Raw genomic sequence first — 17,374 nt, 5'->3', positions numbered from 1 at the left:
TCACTCGGGTGTGTGTTGTGTGGGTCTCAGTGCTTTTCCAGTCACACTGATATTTGAAATCTTTTCCCACAGACAGAACAGACAAATATTTCTCCTTCCACATTCAAAGGCCGATGATCTTCAGGTCCTGACGAATCAAGTGACTGTGTCAGATCTTGACATGATGTTTAGTTTGCGTTACTCATCTGCAAATTCTCTTCATGCTCTGTAAAAGGAGATTACCAAAGTCATCACTGTAAGTAGAAGATAACAATGCAGAACAGTTAATCATCGTTTCTATGAAACATTTTTTTCCTCTTATTCCACGACAGCTACAGATCCCCGTCCCACACACTCCCTCCCCACTGGGCTGAAATCGAAATAAAGTGTTGGATATTGTTTTCTGTATCCTTTGTACAAATTTAGACAAATAGAGATAGAAACATGTTGGATAATTCATTTCATCCATGAATGCTGATAAAATATTATACAATCAATCGGCTGGATATGTGTTCACAGCAAGTTGGAAAACTGTTTGGATTTCACTGGAAAACTCTTGAACCTTCGTCCCCACTGCCACTATCTCTTTGTCACAACCACACAAAAATAAATGTAGATTGGAATTCAAGACAAAGGACTCTACACCACAAATAAGAGATAGAACAAATAGACGACAAGACTTACTTTATAAATGACATACTTTATAAAACTCATAGACAGTATGTAAATGATTGAAAATTTAATGAACTCAAGCTGACAACATATGATCTGTGGACTTTTTTTTTTTTTTTTAAATAATTTTTATTGAAATTTTTCGATACAAACATTTACCCCTACTACATTTTAAATTATAACACAACAAATCCCCCCTGGAAAATCCTCCCCACGCCCTCCCCCGCGCGCACCCCCCCCACCCCCCCCCCCCCCCGCGCTACCCGTCTAGCAACCAAACCGTTTTTTCCCTTTCTGCCGATGGCCTCGGGCAGTCATTGCCCGCGACCCCCCGCTGACGTGCTCCCTTCGTTGCTATCCCCCCCCCCTCCCTTCCCCCCCCCCCCCCCCCTTTCTCCCCGGGTTGCTGCTGTTTCGGCCTCCAGTTCCTATCTCTGATCCAGAAAGTCAAGGAAGGGCTGCCACCGCCGGAAGAACCCCTGTACCGACCCTCTCAGGGCGAATTTGATTCTTTCCAATTGGATGAAGCTTGCCATGTCGTTTAACCAGGTGTTAACACTTGGTGGCCTTGTGTCCCTCCACTGAATCAAGATCCTTCTCCGAGCTACCAAGGACGCAAAGGCCAATATTCCGGCCTCCCCTGCCTCCTGTACTCCTGGCTCCACCCCAACCCCAAAAATCGCTAGCCCCCACCCTGGTTTGACCCTGGTTCCCACCACTCTCGATACCGTCCCCGCCACCCCCTCCCAGAACTCTTCCAGTGCCGGGCACATCCAGAACATATGTACATGGTTCGCAGGGCTTCCCGAACACCTAACACACCTGTCCTCACCCCCGAAGAACCGACTCATCCTAGTCCCCGTCATATGGGCTCTGTGCAGCACCTTAAATTGGATGAGGCCCAACCTTGCGCACGACGACGACGAATTGACCCTCTCTAAGGCATCCGCCCATGTCCCATCTTCTATCTGCTCTCCCAGCTCCGCTTCCCACTTGTCTTTCAGCTCCTCTATCGATACCTCCTCCACCTCCTGCATTATTTTGTAGATGTCCGAGACCTTCCCTTCTCCGACCCAGACCCCTGACAGCACCCTATCACTCACCCCTCTATCGGGAAGCAAGGGAAATCCTTCCACCTGTCGTCTGGCAAATGCCTTCACCTGCAGGTATCTAAACGTGTTCCCCGGGGGGAGCTCAAATTTCTCCTCCAGCTCTCCCAGGCTCGCAAACCTCCCCTCTATGAACATGTCCCTCAGTTGCCTGATGCCCGCCCTGTGCCAGCTCTGGAATCCCCCGCCAGTGTTCCCCGGGACAAATCTGTGGTTCCCTCTCAGTGGCGCCGCCATCAGACCCCCCACTTCCCCCCTGTGTCGCCTCCACTGCCCCCAGATTTTCAGGGTGGCCGCCACTACCGGACTCGTGGTATACCTTGTGGGGGGGAGCGGCCATGGTGCCGTTACTAGCGCCCCCAGGCTTGTATTGCCGCAGGACGCCCTCTCCATACGTTTCCAAGCTGCCCCCTCCCCCTCCATCACCCACTTGCGCACCATCGATGCGTTCGCCGCCCAGTAGTATCCGGAAAGATTGGGCAGCGCTAATCCTCCCCTGTCCCTACTCCGTTCCAAGAAAATCCTTCTCACTCTAGGGGTGCCATGTGCCCACACATAGCCCATAATGCTGCTAGTTACCTTCTTGAAGAAGGCCCTGGGGAGAAAGATGGGCAAGCACTGAAACAGAAACAAGAACCTCGGGAGGACCGTCATTTTGACTGACTGCACCCTCCCTGCTAGCGACAGCGGTACCATGTCCCACCTCTTGAACTCCTCCTCCATCTGCTCCACCAGCCTTGAAAAGTTCAGCTTGTGGAGGGTCCCCCAGTTCCTTGCCACCTGCACCCCCAAGTACCTGAAGCTCTTTACTGCTCTCTTAAAGGGGAGCCGCCCAATTCCCTCCCCCTGATCTCCCGGGTGTATCACAAAGACCTCACTTTTACCCACATTTAATTTATATCCCGAAAAGTCCCCAAACTCCGCTAGTATTTCCATTACCTCCGGCATTCCCCCTTCCGGGTCCGCCACATATAACAACAAATCATCCGCATAGAGTGATACCCGATGTTCCTCCCCTCCCCTTGTCAGTCCTCTCCACCCCCCTGAACCCCTCAGTGCCATCGCCAACGGTTCGATCGCTAATGCAAATAGTAAGGGGGATAGGGGGCATCCCTGCCTGGTACCTCGATGGAGCCCAAAATACTCTGACCTCCTCCCGTTTGTAACCACACTCGCCCTCGGGGCCGAATACAGCAGCTTCACCCACTTGATAAATCCCTCCCCAAACCCAAACCGTTCCAGCGTCTCCCACAGGTATTCCCACTCCACCCTATCGAATGCCTTCTCCGCATCCAGTGCTACCACTATCTCAGCCTCCCCCTCCACTGCTGGCATCATAATCACATTCAACAGTCTCCGGACATTTGTGTTAAGTTGTCGTCCCTTTACGAACCCCGTCTGGTCCTCATGGATTACCCCTGGCACACAATCCTCTATTCTGGTTGCCAGGACCTTTGCCAACAGTTTGGCATCTACATTCAAGAGGGAGATAGGCCTGTAGGACCCGCACTGTACAGGGTCTTTGTCCCGCTTCAGGATCAAGGAGATCAGGGCCTGTGACATTGTCGGGGGCAGAACCCCCCCCTCTCGCGCCTCATTGAAGGCTTGCACCAGCACTGGACCCACCAAGTCCACATACTTCTTATAAAATTCCACCGGGAACCCATCCGGCCCCGGCGTCTTCCCCGCCTGCATCTGGCCTATCCCTTTAACTAGCTCCTGCAGCTCTATCGGCGCCCCCAGCCCCTCCACCCGTTCCTCCTGGACCTTTGGGAACCTCAATCTATCGAGGAAGTTCTCCATTCCCCCCCTCCTCCTGGGCGGCTCAGACCGGTACAATTCCCTGTAGAAATCCCTGAAGACCCCGTTCACCTCTTGCCCCTTCTGCACTACGTTCCCTCCCTTCTCTCTCACTCCCCCAATCTCTCTGGCTGCCTCTCGCTTGCGCAGCTGGTGTGCTAGCATCCTGCTCGCCTTTTCCCCGTACTCATAGACCGCGCCCTGTGCCCTTCTCCATTGCGTCTCCGCCTTCCTAGTGGTCAGTAGGTCAAACTGGGCCTGTAAACTGCGCCGCTCCCTCAACAGCCCCTCCTCTGGTGTCTCCGCATATCTCCTGTCCACTTCTATAAGTTCCCCCGCCAGTCTCTCCCTCTCCTGCCTCTCCTTCCTTTCTCTGTGTGCCCTTATGGAGATCAGCTCTCCTCTGATCACTGCTTTCAGGGCCTCCCAGACTACCCCCACCTTCACCTCGCCCGTGTCGTTCGTGCCCAGATATCTCTCAATGCCCTTCCGGACCCTTCCGCACACCTCATCGTCCGCCAGCAGCCCCACATCCAGGCGCCACAACGGGCGCTGGTCCCGTGCTTCCCCCAGTTCTACCTCTACCCAGTGTGGTGCATGGTCCGAAATCGCAATGGCCGAGTACTCCGTGTCCTGCACTCTCGAAATCAGCCCCCTGCTCAGTACAAAAAAGTCTATTCTGGAGTACACCCTGTGGACGTGGGAGAAAAAAGAATACTCCCTCGCCCTTGGCCTGCCAAATCTCCAAGGGTCTACCCCCCCCATCTGCTCCATGAACCCCCTTAGCACCTCTGCCGCTGCCGGCCTCCTATTCGTCCTGGAACTCTATCTGTCCAGCCCAGGGTCGAGCACTGTATTGAAGTCCCCCCCCATGATCAGGCCCCCTGCCTCCAGACCCGGAATGAGGCCCAACAGGCGCCTCATAAAACCCGCGTCATCCCAATTCGGGGCATACACATTCACCAGCACCACATTCTCTCCCTGCAGCCTACCCTTCACCATCACGTACCTACCCTCCTTATCTGCTACCACCTGCGCCGCCACGAACGACACCCTCTTTCCCACCAGAATCGCCACCCCCCGGTTCTTTGCGTCCAAGCCTGAGTGGAACACCTGTCCCACCCACCCCCTTCTCAGGCGTACCTGGTCTACTACTCTCAAGTGAGTCTCCTGCAACATTGCCACATCCGCCTGCAGTCCCTTTAGGTGTGAAAAAACCCTTGCTCTCTTGACCGGCCCATTCAGCCCCCTCACGTTCCAAGTAATCAACCGGGTCGCAGAGCGACCTGTCCCTTTCCCCTGTCTATTAGCCATGTCCTGTCCCCTGTTCGCCCCGGGTCGACCCTCCCCTTCTGACCCGTTCCCCATGGCGATGGCCCCCCCCCCCTCTCCTCCCGTTCTTCCCTTCCCGTCCTCGGCCTTTCCAGCAGCAACCCGGTATCCCCCCCTAACCCCCCTCCCCCCCCCCCCCCCCCCCCCCCCCGGCTAGGACCCCTCCTAGCCGCGGTGTATCCACCATCGTACTCCCGAGAGTCAGCTGATTTTCGCTGACCCGGCTGCCCCTGCCACACTCCGACTCCTCCCGATGTGGGGGGGAGGGGCCTCCCCCCCCCTTGCCATCCCTCTCTGACCCCGCTTCAGCGCGGGAAAAGCCGCCATTGCTGGCCACACCCCACTCTTCTCTCCTCCCCCTTCCTCCGTCCCGCGCGCGGGAAACAGGGGAAAGCCCGCGCTTTCGCCCGGCCACACCCTACCCCGCCATCTTCAATTCCACCCCCGTCCCCATCCAAGCCCATAAAAAAGCCCCCTTAAAACGAGAGGAAGAAAAAGAGAAAAAGAAAACACGCATAACCAACTTGCACCCCCCCGTCCCGCCTCCCCAACTTAACAATATAACTATATAAATAACAAATCTCAAATAAATACATAAATACATAACTATGCCTGCATAACTAAATAACTACCCAATAATAACGTATTTAACCATCACCCTCCATCGAACAGAACAGTAACCATAACCCTTAAAGAACAGATCAAAAAACGGTAAAAAAAAGCCCCCCCTGCAACAACAATAATCAAGGGAAGTTGGCAACGGGAAGAGACACACAAAAAGGAACAAAGAAACCCCCCATAACACAAGTTTCAAAGAAACCAAACGATCCATCAACTTTAACCAAGTTCCGACCTGGCCTAAGAAAGACATGGGCCACTTGATCAGTCAAGGGTACTCGGGCGGCCTCGACCGCCGGCGTTCCCAAGTTCTAGTTCAGGTCCAGCTTTTCCTCCCGAACAAAAGTCCATGCCTCCTCTGGGGTCTCAAAGTAATGGTGCTGGTCCTTGTAGGTGACCCACAAGCGCGCTGGCTGCAGCATTCCAAACTTGATCCTTTTTGCGCGCAGCACTGCCTTCGTCCGGTTAAACCGGGCCTGCCGCTTTGCCACCTCCGCACTCCAGTCCTGATATATCCGCACCGTCGAATTCTCCCATTTGCTGCTTTTCTCCCTCTTGGCCCACCTCAGCACTTTCTCCCGATCACAGAAACGCTGGAATCGCACCAGCACCGCCCTCGGGGGCTCGTTCGCCCTAGGCCGCCTAGCCATGACCCGATATGCTTCTTCCAGCTCCAGAGGCGATGGACCGGCCCCCTCTCCCATCAGGGAGCTCAGCATCTCCGCTACATATTTCGGGAGATCAGGCCCCTCCAGGCCTTCTGCTAGGCCCAGGATCCTCAAGTTCTTCCGCCTCATTCGAGTGTCCAGCTCCTCAAAGCGGCTCTGCCATTTCAGGTGGAGTGCCTCGTGCACCTCCACCTTTCCCACGAGGACCGTGGCCTCCTCCTCCCTTGCAGTCATCTCCTGCTGCAGCTCTCTTATCGACGCCTCTTGGGTCGCCTGGGCCCCCATCAGCCTTGTGGTCGTCGCGTTCATAGACTCTAAGAGTTCCACTTTCAGCTCCGTAAAACACCGGAGGAGAGCGGCCTGCTGCTCCTCCGCCCATTTTCTCCAATCTTCTAGTGCGCCACCGGCCGCCATTTTGGTCTTCTTCCCCCGCTTTTTTCGGGGAGCTGCTGCCGCTTTTTTTGTCGCCCCACTCCGAGTACCGACCATAAAGTTGGTCTCACTCTCCTCAGGGAGCCTTCCCCCACCGGGATTCGTCTTTACAGTACCGTCGGGGCCCTCCAATCGGCCCTTAAACACCTTTGTCGCAGGAGCTGCCAAATGTGCGACTTAGCTGGTCATAGCCGCAACCGGAAGTCCATGATCTGTGGACTTAATACAAAAGGCAGATGGCAAAGGTTTGGAGGGTTTGCAGTCAGGCAAGGTCCCGGGACTGGACGGATATCCTGTAGAATTCTATAGCAAATTCTCAGAGCTGTTGAGCCCACTATTGCTGAGAACCTTCAAAGAGGCTAAAGAACATAGAACATAGAACAGTACAGCACAGAACAGGCCCTTCGGCCCTCAATGTTGTGCCGAGCCATGATCACCCTACTCAAACCCACATATCCACCCTATACCCATAACCCAACAACCCCCCCCCGCCTTAAACCTTACTTTTAAGGACACTACGGGCAATTTAGCATGGCCAATCCACCTAACCCGCACATCTTTGGACTGTGGGAGGAAACCGGAGCACCCGGAGGAAACCCACGCACACAGGGGGAGGACGTGCAGACTCCACACAGACAGTGACCCAGCTGGGAATCGAACCTGGGACCCTGGAGCTGTGAAGCATTTATGCTAACCACCATGCTACCCTGCTGCCCCAAAGAAAGGGGAACCCTTCCCCCCGACGATGTTCCGGACCTTGATCTCGCTCATCCTTAACCGAGATAAGGACCCGTTGCAGTGCGGCTCCTACAGGCCGATATCGCTCCTTAATGTAGACACCAAACTGTTGGCCAACACCCTGGCCACTAGAATTGAGGACTGTGTCCCGGGGGTGATTAATGAAGACCAGACCGGGTTTGTCAAGGGCAGGCAGCTGAACACGAATGTGCGGAGGTTCTTGAACGTGATCCTGATGCCCTCGGAAGGAGGGGATGCAGAAGTGGTGGCTGCAATGGATGCGGAAAAAGCCGTTGATCGGGTGGAGTGGGAGTACCTGTGGGAAGTGTTTGGCAGATTTGGATTTGGCAAAGAATTCATAGGATGGGTCAGATTACTATATCAGGCCCCTATAGCAAGTGTGTCCACGAACCGACTGCGGTCGGAGTACTTTAGGCTGCATTGAGGAACGAGGCAGGGTGCCCCCGTCCCTCCTGCTGTTTGCCCTGGCAATCGAGCCATTGGCCATGGCGCTGAGGATGTCTAGAAACTGGAGGGTGCTGGTTCGGGGAGGGGAGGAGCATCGTGTTTCACTGTACGCGGATGACCTGCTCCTGTATATTTCAGATCCGGTGGAGGGGTGGGGGAGGTCATGCAGATACTAAACGATTTTGGGGATTTCTCGGGGTATAAGTTAAATGTCGGGAAAAGCGAGCTTTTTGTGATCCATGCGACAGGCCAGGAAAAGAGACTGGGAGAGCTCCCGCTCAAGATGGTGGAGAGGAGCTTTCGCTACTTGGGCATACAGATGGCTAAGAGTTGGGATGCCCTGCACAAGCTCAACCTAACGTGGCTTGTGGATCAGATGGAGGGGGACTTTAAGAGGTGGGACATGTTGCCACTTTCCCTGGCAGGCAGGGTGCAGTCCGTGAAGATGACGGTCCTCCCCAGGTTCTTGTTTATCTTCCAGTGCCTTCCCATCCTCAAATCCTTCTTCAAGCGGGCGAACAGGATTATCACGGGCTTGGTATTGGGAAACAAGACCCCGCGAGTTAAAAGAATGTTCTTTGAGCGCAGCCGGGGGGGGTAAAAAGAGGCCGGAATCCTGACCTTTGCCTCCTTGGTAGCCCGGAGAAGGCTGTTATTAATGTGGAGGGACACAAAACCCCCAAGTGTTGAGACTTGGGTTAGTGACATGGTGGGGTTTCTAGGTTTGGAGAGGATAACGTTTGCCTTGCGAGGGTCTCTGCAGGGGTTCTCCGGGCGGTGGCAACCATTCCTTGACTTTCTCACGGAACGTTAGATGGAGGTCAGCAGCAGCAGCAACCCAGAGGGGGAGGTGGGGAACTGTATGGGTTGTGGATAGATTTTTGTTAAGTTGTTCATTCTTTTTTTGTTTTTTGTTGCCTTCTTTTAGTAGTGGTTTTGTAAAAAGTCTGTAAAATTCTCAATAAAAACAAGTTTTAAAAAAACGCACTATGCAGAGAATCTTTAATTTATATTCTGCTGGTTAAGGAGTCCTGCTCTTTGTAACCTATTGTAATTATTTGTCTGATGAAATAATGTGCAATCCCGTCATTATTTTATACTTTTATTTAATGGCTATCTATAACTATGTGATGAATTCTAATTACTTGTTATATTTGTGTTGTCATCACAATTCAGACATTAACCTTTCTCTCTCTCTCGCTCTCTCTTGTTTTGATTTCTGGTTCTCTTCCTGTCCAATGTGACCCTGAGCTGATGTTTCACAGGGAGACATTTGTTAATAGTTTCCCAGAAATCAGAGTCCTCATTGATTTGAGTGCGAAGTGTCAGCTCTTATTGATTATCCCCCCCCCCTCCCCCATCCTGTGATGTGAACCACCCTCCAGTGTGTGAAGCAGGATTGTGCCCATTAACCTGGGCCTGTTCCCGGGAGGGAGGGAGAAGCCACACAGGCAAACCAGGGAGCTGACAATTATCCTGATGAGTTTGTGGATCCACAAAGTGTTTCCAAAACCTCCCCATCCAGCCGCCAACTCCAGCACACCTTCGACCAGCTGCAGATGTGACAAATAAACACCTGTCCATGGTCATGACCGACACAGCACATGCTTCAAAAACTGGGCGACACTGCACCTGTGCACTCGTCTCCTGTGGTGTAGATAGGGGACATCCACCATGTGGGGAATGCTGGGTAAAAACCCCACCATTGTGATTCATAATTCAGTTTCTTGTGATTACTCAGAACGCAGTGGAGAGTGACCGTCCAACAAATCATTACAGTGAGGTATTTGACATGTTGCAAGCTACAAGGTTATAGACTAAGAGCTAGAAAGTGGGGTTGGGCTGGTACTGATATGATGGGCCAACTGGTCTCCTTTGGTCCTAGAAATTTAAATTTTCTGTTTCCATTGTCGAACAAATTGAAGACTGAAATAGACTGAATTTTGGTGTCTCAGAGAATCAAGGGTGCTGGTGAACAGACAGGAGGGAGGAATTGAGGCTCATTCAGCCATGATTGTATTGAATAACAGAGTAGGTGAGACAGGTTGTCTGGCCTGATCCTGCTCCTAACCCTTGTCTGCTTACAACAGCGCTGTCTGATTTCATCATCACCAATTTAGTTGCAAGAGTTACTAACAGCAATAGAAACAAACAAATGATGTGATTAACAGCAGAATCGAACCTCCACAGTCAGTTGTGAACTCGCTGGTGTGTCAGCAAGTGAGACGATCGAGCAAATCTCTTCTCACACACAGAGCAGGTGAACGGCCTCTCCCCAGTGTGAACTTGCTGGTGTCTCAGCAGGTTGGAAGACTGAGTAAAGCCCTTCCCACACACAGAGCAGGTGAATATCTTCTCCCTTGTGTGAACCTGTTGGTGCCTCACCAGGTTGGATGATGAAATGAATCCCTTCCCACACACAGAGCAGGTGTACGGCCTCTCCCCGCTGTGAATTCGCTGGTGTTGAATAAGGTGAGGTGACTGTCTGAATCTCTTCTCACACTGAGAACAACCGAATGGTCTCTCGTCCGTGTGAACAAACTGGTGTTTAATCAGATCCGGTGAGATTTTAAAGCATTTTTCACAATCAGAACATTTAAAAGGTCTCTCATCAGTGTGAACCCGCAGGTGTAACTGAAGGCTGGACATCAGAGTGAATCCATTCCCACACACGGAGCAGATGAACGGTCTCTCCCCAGTGTGACTGCGTCGATGAGCTTCCAGCTGGGATGGGCAAAGGAATCCTTTCCCACAGTCCCCACATTTCCACGGTTTCTTTGTAGTGCGAATGAGTTTGTGTCTCTCCAGATTGGATGATCAGTTGAAGCCTCGTCCACACACAGAATATATGTACGGTTTATTCCCGCTGTGAATGGTGTGATTTTTGTTCAGGCTGTGACACTGCTTAAAGGTCGACTGGAACACACTCACTCGGGTATGTGTATGTCTCAGTGCTTTTCCAGTCACACTGATGTCTGAAATCATTTCCCGCAGACAAAACAGATAAATATTTCTGCTTTGACATTTAAAGCTTGATGATATTCAGCTCCGAGTGAATTAAGTGATGATCAGATCTTAATGTGATGCTTGGTTTGAGTTCCCCATCCACACGTTATCTCCTAATATCCTATAAACAGAGTTTACAAAAGTCATTGCTGTCAGTGCAGGATAGAAATTTACAACAGACAATTCTAGTTTCTATGCAACATTCATTCTTTTCTTGTTTTCTCAAACATGATGGGCGCGATTCTCCGCACTCACGACGGTGCGGAGAATAGCGGGGGTCGTAAATTTTTACGGCCACGCTAGTCTGACACCCTCCCGCTATTCTCCCGCCCCCCCCCCCACGCCCGACTCCCGACACGAATTGCTGCCGCCGTTTTTTTACGGCGAGCAGCGATTCTCAGCTGGCCGATGGGCCGAAGTCCAAGCCCTTTACGACCGTTTTTAGGAACGTCAAACACACCTGGTCTGAACGTTCGTAAAAACGGCCGTAAAGTTGGGATCTTGGCAACCATGGCACCGATTGGCACGGCAGTACCATGGCCGTGCCAAGGGTGCCATGGGCCCGCGATCGGTGGGCACCGATCGCAGGCAGCGGGTACTTACCCCGCGCACTCTTTGCCCTTCCGCCGCCCCGCTGTATCCATTCGCGGGGCGGCTGAGGGGCATCCCGGCCCGCGCATGTGCGGGTTTTGCGCAAATGCGCGATGACGTCATCCGCGCATGCGCGGGTTGGAGTCTTCCAATCCGCGCATGCGCGGCTGAAGTCATGTGACGCGTCAGCCGTCGCAAACTCTGGCAAGCGGGATTAACGAAATTCGTTAAGCCTGCGATGCCGGAGTTCACGGCCACGGCATGCTAGCCCCGACCGAGGAACAGAATCAGTTCCCGGTCGGGGGGGCGGAGGCTGGCGTCAAACCCGCCCGTTTTTGACGCCAGCCTTACGATTTCTCCCGGTTTGGGAGAATCGCGCCCGTTGTTCAATCAAAATAAAATAAACCAAAATCAGAAACAAAGTCCCAACAAGAGCAAAAGAACCTTCCTGAATAAACCAAAATGTTATTACCAATGTCTCTGAGACATTCTGTACTCTGAGGAACCGACTGATTGTGGAAGGTGTCAATTGTACTGGTGGACACCACATGCTCCCTCACCAGAACCACCCAGACACAGGCAGGCCCATGGAAGAGAGGCCGGCAGCCTCTTATGGGGGGCGGCAGTAAAGTGACCTTATTCAATGGTGGAACTGGCTCAATGGAGTGATTTTTATTTTATTTGTTCATACTTATTGCCCATCCCTAATTGCCCTGGATGAGGCAGTTAAGAGTCAACTACATTGCTGTAGGTCTGGAGTCACATGTCGGCCAGACCGGGTAAGGACGGCAGATTTCATTCCCTCAAGGACATTAGTGAATGAGTTGAGTTTTTAATGACAATCAACAATGGTTTCATGGTCATCATTAGACTATTAATTCCAGATGCTTATTGAATTCAAATTTCAACATCTGCAGTGGCAGGATTCGAACCTGGGTTTTACCAGAAGCATTACCCTGGATTTTTGGTTTAGGAGTCCAGTGACAATACCACTACGTGGTACTGGTGTAGTGGTGTTGCCGTAGTGGCTGACTCCTGCTCCTATTTCTTATATTTAACCAGTGTAATCCCCCTCACCAAATGGGACCTGATCATCCAAATTCTATAAATTGCTGTTTTAACCAGGCCCAAGAGCAGGGGAAAATCATCTGACTTACCCAGTCCCTACACACTGGGCAGCCAAAGATTAGGAGCCTGGGGCTGAAATGTATCTAAAACTTGAGAAGTAGCTTTTGCAGGTAACTAACTATCGAGACTGCAACCTCCCACACTGAATGTATACATGGCCCATGGAATTCTCTGGGTTGCAAGTAGCACCGGCAGATGGGTGTTCTTGCCGGACGCTAGGACCCGGTTGGAAACAGAGGTGCTGAAGCCCCGCCCACAATCTTTCGAAGGCCCCATAACAGAAGCGCATGCGCACTCTCCACCTGAAACAAGATGGCGGCCGTTAGTCTGGGTCGTCTCCGGGGAAAAGACCCGGAGCTGCAAATGTGGGACCCGCAGGTTCGGATTCGGGGCTTTGTGCCTTCACCAGGTGTTTAGAAACCCTCCCCATCCACCCACCGGCTCCATCGCCCCCTCCGCGTTTCCGCATCCTCACCGGTTTGGAGATCCGATAAACAATAGGCTTCTCTTCGCTATCACTGCGCATGCTCCAATACAGGGCGGTCCTGCGCTTGCGCATTGCTCACCTGTGTTCTGGACCGAGGACATTCACCACCGCGGGGGGTGCCGGGTAATGTTCCCGCCATGGCAGCTACTAACCAAGCAGGGATTTGTTAATTATTTCGCTATGATTTGGCGATTGCAGCGGAAATCAGTAATGTTAGGAACCCAGGTAGCATGGTGGACAGTCGTGAGCATGGTAGCACTGCTGCCGCGCAGTGCGTGCGACCTAGGTTTGATTCCAGGAATTTGGTGAATTGTGGAGTTTGCACTTTCTCCCCGTGTCTGCATGGGTTTCCTCCGGGTGCTCTCATTTCCTCTCACAATCCAAGGATGTATAGGTTAAGCGGGGATGGAGAGGTAGGGTGCTCTTTCAGAGGACTGTGAGCGTTGCTTTTTCCTTCCATGGTCCAAATTCACCAATATTTAGGTTACGATCAATTCGATGACGTTGTCTGATCCTGATAAGATGTTTGATCTGAGTTTCCTGACTGCAAATCCTCCCCTTCTAACTCTGAAATTGATTTAAAACAGAAAAAAGGGAGTGAGAGAGATCCTACAAAAACAGGTTGTGAAATTGAGCTGAATGAATCTGGTAACTTGTGGGGCCGACACTGGGAAAAAGTGACCACGAAAACTGTTGGAACCTTTTGTGAAAAGTGAACTAGTTTGTTAATGTCCTTCAGGGAAGGGAACCTGCCACCGGCCTGAGCCCACACAAAACTCGGGCCTCTGCAAGAACACAAGAAATAGAAGTAGACCATTCGGCCCGTCGACCCTGCTCTGCCATTGAACACGATTGTGGCTGATCTCAGTCTTCAATTCCACTTTCCCGTTAGCTCTCTCTGTCCTTTGACTTCCTGAGAGACCAAAAATCGCACATCTCAGCCTCAAATATCATCCACAACCCTCTGGGCTAGAGAATTCTCTGCAAGAAACCGAGAGAAAGTAAAAAAGAATGAGGGAAAGGGAGAGGGAGGGAGAACACGGCGGGGGGGGGGGGGGGGGGGGGGGGGCAACAGGTGGCATCGGAGAGGCATTTTCTCGACTGACGACTGAATCACAATTTGACAGAATCTCCTAAATATTTAAACTCCACCACCTTGATGAACAGAACAGCAGATGTATGTGAACATCATCACCTGTTAGTTCCTTTCCAAGACACACTGTCTAAACTTGCCTGACATCCACTTTCCTCTATTTAAATATTGACAAGACTGAACCCATTCCCGTCCACTGGGCCCACATGACGGTGGCCCGGATGAGTACATTTTTTGGGGTGGAGTAAAAATGCGCTAGGTCTGCAGAGGGCCAGCGAATGACGTCCCCATGTTCTGGGCATGCCCAAAACTTAGGAGATACTGGGAAGGATTTGCGAACGTCATGTCCCAGGTACTGAAAACCAGGGTGGTGATGAGTCCAGTGGTGGCAGTTTTTGGGGTCTCGGAAGCCCCGGGGGTCCAGGAGGAGAGGGAGGCCGACATCTTGGCCTTTGCTTCCTTGGTAGGCAGGGAACGTATACTGCTGGCATGGAGGGACTCAAAGCCCCCAAAGACTGAAGCATGGCTCTCAGACATGTCGAGCTTTATAGGGCTGGAAAAAATTAAGTTCGCCTTGAGAGGGTCTGTATTAGGGTTCGCCCGAAGGTGGCAACCATTCATCGACTTCTTCGCGGGGATTTCATTGTTAACCAGGGGGGGGGGGGGGGGGGGGGGGGGGGGTAAATTAGAGTAGAATAGGAGGGATAAATAGGCGGGTACTGTTTATGAGAGAGGAGTGGTCTTTATCATAGAATTTACAGTGTAGAAGGAGGCCATTCAGCCCATCGAGTCTGCACCGGCTCTTGGAAAGAGCACCCTACCCAAGGTCAACACATCCACCCAATCCCCATAACCCAGTAATCGCACTAAGGGAAATTTCTGACACTTAGGGGAATTTATCATGGCCAATCCACCTAACCTGCACATCTTTGGACTGTGGGAGGAAACCGGAGCACCCGGAGGAAACCCACGCGCACACGGGGAGAATGTGCAGACTCCGCACAGACAGTGGACCCAGCCGGAATCGAACCTGGGAACCTGGAGCTGTGAAGCACTTATGCTAGCCACAGTGCTACCGTGCTGCATTTGCACTATGTTTCTGCTTTGTGTTGATACTTGCACATTACTGTCTGTAACTGTAACTATTTACAATGCCAAAAACACCTCAATAAAATTGTTTATTTAAAAAAAAGACTGAACCCATTCCCTTCCTGTCCCGGCTAGCAAACTCCACTCCCTTGCCACCAATTGCATTCCTGTGGCTGAAGCAGACTGTTCAGAACCCTGTGAAATCTGTCACCACCCGAGATGAGCTCTTGACCAGATCCACATCATCACCAAGATTGCCAATTTCCACCTCAGATATAGCTCGACTCCACCTTAGTCACTGTTCATCTGCTGCAGAAACCATCATCTATTCTTCTGTTCCACTCTCAAATAAATTATTCCAATGCACTTGCAGCCAGACTTCAACATTAAACAACACCCTCCATCCCATCCCAAACTCTGCTACCCAAGTGCTTACTCACATCAGCCGCTGTCCCACTGATCCACTGAAATGCTTCCTTTAAAAGGCACAAAAAAGTTTAAATTTCTCATTCTTCTTTTCAACCATGGTAGTGATCATCCTGATCACTGTAATCTCCTCCACATACATCCCTTTGAGATCTCTGCACTCATTTAATTCCAGCCATTTGAGTATTCTTGATTTGAATCTCTCCACGATTACTGAGTTGCAAGACCTCAATTTCTGGAATTTCCTCCTTAAAACTCCGACTCTCAAACTTACTTTCCTCAGTTAACATTCTCCTTACAATCTAATATCTCCTCATGCGGCTCAGTGTCAATTGTTGTTTTGTAATGTTTCTCTGAACTTTTCTCTGAAAAGTTATATTCTGTTCAAGTCATAATATAAATTCGAATTATTGTCACAGCCCTCGGCAGATATTCTGCCCTATAAATAGGAATTTGTAACTCAGAGTGAAGCAGTTTGATGGACAGTCTGTCATGAAGAAACGTTTCAAAAATGTTGCCCCGAACAATGATGGCGACTGAGCATGCGCTCTCTGCTCATGCCCCAATAAAGATGGTGGGTGCGCATGCGCACCACTGCCAGTACCAAATAAAGATGGCGGCCGCATGGTCTGGTCTATAACAAAGCTGCGGCCTCCGTTCAGATCCCCAGGCACCGGTAGGTTATTTTCCGGATTTTCAGTGAAAATAACAAGTTCACGAAGCGCACCTAATCGAGCTCTCCCTCCGTCCCGTCATTCCCACCTTCACGGATTGTGGATCCGAGAACGAACGTTTTTCTGCGTCGACATTAATCACACTGCGCATGCTTCACTCAGCTCAGTCCCGCTCCCTCGTTCACGCTGATTGGTTGGAGGACCAGTCACTCCCGACCGGTCCTCCGGTCCGCCCAGTCTTTGCCTATTGGTCGGTGCTGCCGTCAAGCACTCCGCTCATTGTGAGGTGTCAGGTGAGGTCAGCGTCGGGGGCGGGGTTTACAAACTCCAGTGGGGCCCCAGAGCCGAATGTGAAACAATGAACATTCTCCACTCTCACTTCCGTCACTTCCGGCTTCTCAAACAACCTCATAGAGACCGGGGGGGAGAACTGACCCAGTGACAATGTCACTGCATTAGTCACCCAGAGAGACAGGAAAATGATATGGGGACATCGACTCCGATCCATTAAATTAATAAAATCTGGAATTTAAAGTTAGTCTCAATGATGGTCACTGAGAAAATCTTCAATGTCACTGGATTAGGTGAGAAAGTAGGAAACTAGTTAGTTTAACGCCTGTTGTTGGGAAATGTTGGAATCCATTATTGAAGTAGTAACTGGACATTTGGAAAGTCAAACTGCAATCCATCTGCAGTCTGCGTGGTTTTGTGAAGGGTAGATCCGGTTTGACTCATTTTGTGCAGTTCTTGGAAGATGTAACAAGCCAAGTGGATAATGGGGTCCTGTAGATGTATTTGGACTCCCAGAATACATTTGATAAGGTGTCACACAAAAGGTAATAACGTAAAATCCCACGGGTTGAGAGATAATACATTAGATAGAGGATTGGCTAACCAGCAGACAGCTGAGAGGGGGATTAGATGTATTTACACATGTACTGAAGAAAATGTTTTTACCCAGAGGGTGGTGACGGTCTGCAATGCACTACCTGGGAGGGTGATAGAGACGGGTTGCCTCACATCCTCTAAAAAAGTACCTGGATGAAGACTGGCATGTCATAACA

General features: G+C 51.2%; 1 long non-coding RNA gene across 2 annotated transcripts; it reads right to left on the bottom strand.

Annotated features, from left to right (window-relative positions):
- On the bottom strand, window positions 1–13,065 carry LOC119961654. Of its 2 annotated transcripts, none has more exons than XR_005459704.1 (3): window positions 13,017–13,065; window positions 9,999–10,943; window positions 1–233 (listed from the first exon to the last, which is right to left on the bottom strand). It is a non-coding gene; the product is annotated as an uncharacterized LOC119961654 (long non-coding RNA). The 2 variants fall into 2 exon arrangements; XR_005459703.1 differs by having other exon boundaries at window positions 1–205.
- Between the last annotated feature and the right edge of the window lie 4,309 nt (window positions 13,066–17,374).

This window comes from Scyliorhinus canicula, unplaced genomic scaffold, assembly GCF_902713615.1.
Source record: "Scyliorhinus canicula unplaced genomic scaffold, sScyCan1.1, whole genome shotgun sequence".
In the NCBI taxonomy this organism is placed as follows: Eukaryota; Metazoa; Chordata; class Chondrichthyes; order Carcharhiniformes; family Scyliorhinidae; genus Scyliorhinus; species Scyliorhinus canicula.
The sequence above is the reverse complement of the archived record's forward strand: the minus strand, read 5'-3'. Positions and strand labels throughout refer to the sequence as shown.